Here is a 7585-nt window from a genome sequence, read left to right as displayed (position 1 = left end):
GGACTCAGTGTAACCTATAAACAGATTGGCAAATGATGGCCCTAGCATGGTACCTATGGCTAAATCAATGAAAGGCATTTAGTATTATGACAAGTTTATCTAGTTTTACTAGTGTTTGTTGATGGCTCTAGCATTTGTTTCTGATTAAGGTAGAACCTCAAAAATTCAAGACCCTTTTATACTGTAAAGAATTAATGTCCATTGTCAATAGTAATGGATTAGAAGTAAGAATACTTTCATTAACACCTGAAGGGCTTTGATGCTATCTTTGATATAGGTTAGAGGAGTATATATTAAAGATGTCATGATCTTGTCTAAAACGCTACATCTAGACAGTAATTGTCTTACAGTAGAAAGTATAAGGTCTCTTAGGATTCTTAGGTTGAATGTAAAACAAAATTGTTCTTGGTTTTATGATTAGGTATATTATATACATATTGCATCCCTAGCCAGAGGTTTTCATTATTTAAACTATTTATGATTTCCTTAAGTGTGGTTTCATATATGGGTGCTATATTCCATTTAAAAAAATATCAGATTAAAAAATAATAATGTTGAGAAAGTGCTATTATTGTCTTACACAAATAGCTTTATATATATAAAATGGTGTGTATTTTTATAAATATATAAAGTTTTCATGTTACTTCTTCTAATTTTACATCTGGGTTGCAATAATTACCTGTTTTGATTAGACATACAGTGAGAATTTATTGCATTATTACAGAAATCATATGCTACTGCTACTAGCATATTTTAGCATAGTTGTATCTGCTCTTCATTCTTTCTTAAACTCCAGAATTCAGCCCTATATAAGAAGACTGGTCTTATCACTGCCTTATAAATATTCCCTTTCAGCTTTATTGGGATCTGTCTGTCTGTCACACATCACTCCACTGACTTCTCTACACTTCATCCATATGTTGTATATTCTTTCCTTGACCTCTTTCCTCACTCCTTCATCTATCTTCACAGTTGATCCAAAACATTTATATGTCTCCACTTTCTTTAACTCTCCACCATCAAGGAGCATCTTTTCCCATAAACTTCTTAAAAACCTTTTCATTACAAATATGACATCTGTTGTTGACCTTCCAGGCATAAACACTGTCTGTTCTGTTGTTATTTCTATCTCTCTTATCAGTCTTTTATTTACAACCCTCTTCCAGAGCTTCATTGTATGATACAGCAACTTTATGCCTTGATAGTTACTGCAATCTTGCATGTTGCTTTTCGTTTTGAATATTGGCATAAGGATACTCACTTTCTAGTCATCTGGCATCTTTCTTTTTGCCATTTTAACATAAAAAAGCCTGCACGGTGTTTGTCTCCCTAACTTTCCTAGCTTCTTAAATGTTTCAATAGATATATTGACTGGGCCTACTGCTTTCCTATTTTTCATTTTCTCCAACTCTCTCTACTTCCTCCACTTTACCTTTTCATAATTTTTCTAGGTTTATCCCATGCATTCTCTTAATTTAATAGGTGTTTGAAGTATTCTCCCCAATATTTGATATCTGTCACATTTACAATCACCTTGCCATTATCATCCTTAATAAACTTCACCACACCAATATTCCTTGCTCTCCTTTCCCTGGCTTTGGCTAGTCTGTATGCAATTTTATCTCCCTCTCTTCCTTCCAACTTCTCTTATAGCTGTACAAGCATCCTTTGTTTAGCAATAGCCATTGCCTTCTTTGTCTCTTTCTTTGCCACTTTGTATGTCTGCAGACCCTCCTTGATATTGGTTTGCTCACTACACTTTAATTTTATCTTCTCTTTCACACTCTTCTGCACTTTCTCATTCCACCACCATGTTTCTCTCTCTGGAAATAGTTGGTCGTTCCCACAACTTTGTTTGCCATGTCTAATATGTATTTTGACAACCTCCTCCATATCTCATTCAATCTGCCTGCACTCAATGACCATATAGTTTGAGAACTCTTTTGATGTATCTGGTTTTCTCAGCCTCTACCACAGTATTATGGAGGAGGGGGGATATCATTTTAATACCATCATTCTTATACTTTTCATTTCATCCATCAACAAAAGCCTATGCTGTGGAGTGAAACTTTCCTTGCTATAACCTTACAATCTTTCACTTTCTCAGCTGTAAACAGTAGGTAATCATCTGTTTGACTCATAACAGTCCCACTTCTGTGTGTTATCAGGTGTTCTTTTCTTGAACATCCAGATTACGACCAAGTCGTATGTTTGAACCATCTGCAGGATCACTTCTCTGTCCTTATTTCTTAGTCTGTAGCTATGTCCTCCAAGCCACCTTTGTCCTGTTCAATATGTACATTTAGATCAATCACAATTGCAATTAATTATTCTTTAAGTCTGCTCTGCAGCATATTGTCCAGACCCTCTCTAAACTCTTCTTTTTCCTTATCACTACATCCCACTTGTGGGGTATAAGCGTATACTGTATTCATCATGCCACATTTTGTTGCTAGCTTCACCACCATCACTCTACTGCTCATCCTTTTAACTTCCACTACTTTTTCTTATTTCTATGCTCAATACAACTGCTACCCCATTTCTTTTCTTTCTAGTCCCCATGAAAAATGTGTTTGTAACCTTCTCTAATTTCCTATACCTTACTTCCTTTCCATCTTTTATCTTGTATGCATTCTGCCTGTTCTTTCTTCTCTTCCAAACCTCTGTAAGCTCTGCACTCTTTTCTGTCAATGTTCTTACATTTCATATAGCTACTGTGATCTTCAAAAGCTGTTCCTGTTGTGATCAGTAGATCTGTCCCAATATACTTTTCATAGTGAATTTAAGAAGTTGCAACAGTTATGCAAATGCAATTTGTAAACTGTATGATGAACAAAAGTATTTTTATCCTTCATATGAACATCATTTGCACTCTTGACTTGTTAGAGTCTGAGTCAACCTGTCTTTATCATATCACAGACACATCTTTAGTAAAAAAAATATTATTAACACACATGATTTTTTTGTGTGCAACAGACTTCTACTGTTTACTAAAGCTTGCCATATTTCCTGAAGGCACTCTTCATAAATTCAGAATTATAGTCGGCATTACTTCTCCAGTACATGGTTGGTCCCATGGACTGATTTCATACATATTCATTTAAAGGAACATGGTCAGTAATCAGAGTTTAAAACCTTGCAATTTTTAATTAGCCTTTTTTTATCATCATTCTCCTTCTAAGACATGTCACAGCAGTGCTACTGGTTCCACAAGGAACAACAGAACACAAAAGTTTCTGACTAAACCATGGCAACAACTTTTCCAATTTCCTGAACAGCATCATGTACAGAGTTGAGGTTTGTAAAAGCTGTTATTACAAAAACAAGTTAAAAATCATTTGATCTGTATATGTGATTTATTATACAAAAATGGAAAATCTAATAATCTTATATTTAAAGATCAATGATATTCAAATTGTCTTGCACATACATGATTTTATCTTTAGCTTTTCCTATTTACAAAATATATAAAACTGTTAGATATACTACTGGTTACTAAAGTAGTTCCTGACTTCAAGTACTGATCTATGAAACTTGAGTTGTCAATTTTATTATATTCACATTCCTATAAGAAGATATTTAATGATATATTTTAAAATGAATAAGACAACACCACCACAGAAGTTTAGTTAACAGCACCTATAACCATATATTCAAGAATTTATTCATTTTATTTAAATTACTGTGGGGAGAGATAGACAGACATTTTTCTATGTAAATTCAGAATAATATGACAATTAACATTAAATCTGACATCAAATAGAATACAATTCAAATCTTTCTACATAGATAGGTAATCAAGCCATACATCCTTGAAAAAAAAAAAGAGCCACAAAACTTTGGAAAATATTATTCATTTGGAAGATGAAAACATCTAAATGTTTTCTTACCATTTCACAAGTCCTTTCAATGTGACATGGAAAGTCTAACAAACATGATTGTTGTGACCAGGAGACTATTTAAGTAAAGAAAAAAACCATGAACAAAAAACCAACTGGTTCTTCAGGTGGTAATTTTACTTTAAGGGTTGCATGAGTGGCTGTTATGACTGTTTGTGGGTTCAATATACTCAGGATTTGTTAGATTACTATAAGGATGGTTGGCAGAAGGCAATGCAAGTTATTAATCAGATGGATAATGAAAATTTGAAGACATTTTTGAAACTGGAGTTGAAAACCAAAGGGATTAAGTAATAAGTAAGTGTAGGAAATAGCCTTTTTTTTCTGATAGTCTTTTACCTTTGTTCCACTAGAAGGTACACATCCTCTGATGGTCTTTTACCTTTGTTTAACTAGAAGGTACACATCCTCTGATGTTCTTTTACCTTTGTTCAGCTAGAAGGTACACGTCCTCTGATGGTCTTTTACCTCTGTTCAGCTAGAAGGTACACATCGTCTAATGATCTTTTACCTTTGTTCCACTAGAAGGTACACATCCTATGATGGTCTTTTACCTTTGGTCAACTAGAAGGTATACATCCTAAGTTTAGTGACATAATATTATACTTTGAAATGTTTTCATCATCAGACTGCAGGACAACAGCTTGTTATATTTCTTACAGCATATATAACAATAATAATACATCTGCTATATAATCACTTGAAATATCTTAGAAATACTATGGTGCTTTGGGCCAAGTCCCAAGAATATGACTAAGTATGGAAAGTCAGTTGACATAAACACTTGAATTATCTTCAGAGATATTAATGCTAAGTTAAATTAAGTAATATACAAACTAGAAAATCTTTCAATTTATGAAGTTTTAGAAATAAATTTTTGGACATAAATAGGCTTCCATGCTCCAGTGACTAACAGAATCAACATGATTTTGGAAACTTTGGACATGTAGATGTCAACCAAAAGTGATCTGCAACCAGCCAAGGCATATGGATAATAGAAAAAAAAAACTTAACTTCTAAGATAAGCAAAAATTTTAAGTTTTTGTCTGATGAAATAAAAATCAATCTACTGTAGTATTGTTGGTACTCCTTTTTGCTTCTGAAAGGTTAATAAACGTTTATGAAATGGTAGCATATGTAGTACATCATAAATACACTGATTAAGACATCCAATAAATGGACAGTACAATATCTGTATCTTTAAGAGTAACACATTCTGTACAGCCTCTATTGCAACTTACTTCTCAAGAAAAGGAAATTTTTAAATAAAAATATGACTGTTGACTATGCTTTTAAGATTGTAGCTACTGTAACCTAAAGTTGCAGACTATTTTCATACTAAAAGTTTATAAGATCCATGTGAAAAGCTTAATGTTGTAAAGTAATAATAATTTATGAGTATTCTGAAGATAACTATAATTAAATATGGTACATGTAAAGTTATATTTTAAATACTGGAAAAATATTTAATTGACATTCATAAGAATAGGTTCACAAATATACAACTTATATATATATTATTTTTATTTGGAATATTCTTAAAATTAGTATGCCATATTGTGTATATTTGCTTTTCTTTTGTAATTGTTTGCATTTCATTACTTTCATATTAAGATATATTAATTAAGACTATCTTTTGCTACCTAAACTGAAAGTATGTTACACACATTGTTTATCAGAAGAAATCTGTTTGAAACTATTTATCTCTTACATTCTGCAGTCTCAGTATATTTAGTTAGCACATGTATGTGCTAAGTAACAGTCATATGAGGCTGTGGCTGTAGCAAGATAGCAAAATATGTAATACCTTGTGTTTTCTAATTGAACTGAACTTTTAATCTGCATTATAAAGGTATTATCTAGGAACACACACACAGACTTGTGGTTAGTATAAACTTAGGACTCGTGTAGGAACCAATAAAAACAAAGATTTTGTTCTATATTAAGCTGGAGCTCAAATATAATATATGGTATGAAGACATGTCTGTTATGATGAAGAATGTTGAATAAATTAGTTGAGGTAGTTTTGAAATTATAAATTTCTCTCCATTAAAGTTCTTATTCTGCAAAGTTACAGCCTGCTACCACTATTTCTATCAAGGAAACTGATCATTTAAAAATGAGTAATTTTGTGGCCTTACACTTCTCAGATGGTTATGATAAAAGACTCAATGCAAGTAATCAAAGAAAACAATTGAAGTCCACTGCATCATAGACCTGGTTTATAGCTGACATTTTAACATGACATCTAAGGATGACAAAGGATCTATTGGTTCATCTAGGCCAGTGGTTTTCAAACTGTATTATGTAGAACTCCAGGGTTCAGTGAATAGGTCACAGAACCCTAAAAGTGTTAACACTTTAGGGAGCAAATGTACTTTTAAAAGTCATTAGTCAGTTGATATTCAGCATAATATTTTTGTGTATATCTTTTAAATTTTACATAAACAATACTCTATAAACTGGGCCATTTTCATCTGGGTATAGGCTTTAAGGGTGAGTTAAGAGTTGGAGCTCTCTTATGGAAGAAATGAAATAAGAGGGTTCCATGTCTTCATAAAGTGTGAAAACCACTGATCTAGGTTGTCCTACCCACTAAATTATACCCCAAAATACTCAAAGCCAGCCCCTGTCATTCAAATGTTTATCAAGTCTTCCCTTAAACTCCCTTAAATTTATTGCTTCAATCACATATGAAAGCAAATTATTCCAAAGGCCAACTACTCTGTTAGAAAAGTAAAACTGTTTTAGCACCCACCATACCGAAATTTTTACATGTGCCCCTTAACCGTACCATTTTGAACAATAAGTATGAAAGTATCATTTCCATTAATATACTTGAACACCTTAATCAGAATCTCTCTAATGCTTCATTTGACAACATTTCCATCCCAATGATCATCTTAGTAGCTTTCCTTTGAACCCTTTCCAAGAATTTGTTGTCTATTTTAAGGTAAAGACCCCGAGATTGAACACAGTAATTCAAATGTGGCATAACCAGTGACATACACAATGAAATTATAACTTCTTTGTATTCCTTTGAATACCTTGTATTCAGTATTTCTGTAGACACAACTTAAATTTCTATTTGCCCTACTTCTAGCAACAGCACACTGCTTGGATGGCATCAAGATGATACTCATAATTCAAATTCTGATAACCCACATGCATTAACTTGCATTTATTATAATTAAAAACCATCTGCCATTTATTTGCTCAATTATCCAAGTCATTATTTAATGCAGCATCCTCCTCCTCATGGTGATTACAGCTCTATAAGCCGGGTTCTATAAAACGTGTACTAATTAATCGTGAACTATCAGACGAGTGTGCAGTAAGCCTGATTGTAGCTCAACATGCCAGGTTCTATTTGTAATGGCACCAGTTTAATCCTTAAGAGTGATTTACTCGTATTGACATCAATCTCATAATCTCAAAATCTTTGTCGTAGGTGACTCAATGTCTTCTTAATTCCGAGATGTCCTCCTGTTAAAGTATCATGGGACTGACGCAGCACAACTTCCCATAACTTTCTCGATATAACCGTTTGCCAGGTCGTCACTTTCCCATCTGCAGTTTCCCATCTCCAGAAAAGAGTACCATCTTCAAGCTTCATCTGGTCCCATTGTGCCCAATAGTTCTTTGTCACAGTGCTTAGACTAGACACCTTCTCCCAAGCAGGACAC

This window comes from Limulus polyphemus, unplaced genomic scaffold, assembly GCF_000517525.1.
Source record: "Limulus polyphemus unplaced genomic scaffold, Limulus_polyphemus-2.1.2 Scaffold228, whole genome shotgun sequence".
Lineage (NCBI taxonomy): Eukaryota > Metazoa > Arthropoda > Merostomata > Xiphosura > Limulidae > Limulus > Limulus polyphemus.
Note: the sequence above shows the minus strand (reverse complement) of the source record.